This window comes from Octopus bimaculoides, chromosome 2, assembly GCF_001194135.2.
Source record: "Octopus bimaculoides isolate UCB-OBI-ISO-001 chromosome 2, ASM119413v2, whole genome shotgun sequence".
NCBI lineage: Eukaryota > Metazoa > Mollusca > Cephalopoda > Octopoda > Octopodidae > Octopus > Octopus bimaculoides.
In genome coordinates this window covers 72503649-72504852 of record NC_068982.1, presented here as the reverse complement: position 1 = coordinate 72504852, position 1204 = coordinate 72503649, and the positions used below count along the sequence as shown (strand labels likewise).

The 1204-nt window shown below is 39.3% G+C and overlaps 1 protein-coding gene across 3 annotated transcripts in view; it reads left to right on the top strand.

Moving 5' to 3' along the window:
• Positions 1-1204, top strand: part of LOC106872104 (mucin-5AC) — a 366408-nt gene that overhangs the window by 293839 nt on the left and 71365 nt on the right. Inside the window, exon 1 of one of the 3 annotated variants that reach the window (XM_014918965.2) lies at positions 525-714. The exons of the other annotated variants lie outside the window; for them this stretch is intronic. The gene's annotated coding sequence lies outside the window, so the exon portion shown is untranslated. Of the gene's footprint in view, positions 1-524; positions 715-1204 lie in introns of those variants that run through there. 3 annotated transcript variants of the gene reach the window in all.

The following is a 1204-nucleotide window of genomic DNA, read 5'->3' as shown; positions in this document are numbered from 1 at the left end:
ATATATATATATATATATATATATATATATATATATATATACGTAGGTAGATATGTTTGTGTCTTCTAATTGATGCGAATTTCGTATGGTGAGGATAAACTATTTAGAATGTTTTCATGGGGGGAGAGGGGTTCAGACCGTTTGTGATTTTGTTTTTTTCTTCATAGAGTACATAACCTTCCTAAATAGCATCCAGCATTTATTTATCATCACGTTCTGTTTATCTATTTCCACCGATCCTGTTCTAGTCATCGTTGGATTAATCTCTTGCGAATTTTATTTACGATGTAAGAAAAGTCTGCAATTAAAAAGGACAAGCCCCAGCGCATGTAGTTTACTGTAATATAGATACTGTCATTTAAGCTTTGTTAACATAGCATAGCCGATTGTGGTCTTCGACATCATCAGCAACGACGGTAGCTGAGAGTAGAGGTGATGGTGGTGGTGGTGGTGGAAGACAACACCAACAACCACAACAACAATAATAGTAGCAGCAGCAGCAACAACAGTAGCAGCGGCAACGCCAGCAGCAGTAGCAATACTAGCAGCAGCAGCAACATAATCAGTGTTTCAAAAGAGACAGACATGTGCTTGGTGGGTTGATATGAATATAGACAGGGAAATCTTCTGGGATGTGGGTTTTTCATAAAATGGCTAAAGGATTCTTCGACGAAAGGGTACAGCTTAATGGAGGACAGTTGCAGGTGGCTAAAGGTACGATTAAAAGTTGGTTAATATCACTCCTTGTTCATTCATCTATTATGCAGGCTCTGTGTGTGTGTGTGTGTGTTTGTCTTCATTCATTTCGTTTTTAATCCGTTCGCTTTCGGTGATCGTTCTGTCAAAATAGATGCCCGATTTTGATAGGTGTTTTGTTGAGATTTCTTTCTTCTTTTTTTTTTTTTTGTTTAAGCGTATTGTATGCCTAGATAACCGTTGACACATCGCTATGAACTTGAAATTATTACATTTCTAGCATCACCTCCCCGCCTTCTCTGCTTGCCATTTGACCGAAGACAAGTGTGTGTGACACAGTGCTCTCCCCTTGTTTACTTCCGCTCACCGTTTTCGCTTTTCTCTCATTCTCACCTCGTCATCTCTTTATTCTGTCGTTTCTACTGATGACCGTCGTCTCTGATCTTTACCTTTCATCCTTTCGGAGGCGATAAAAAATTGCTTGGCGGCATTTCTTCCGGTTCTTTAA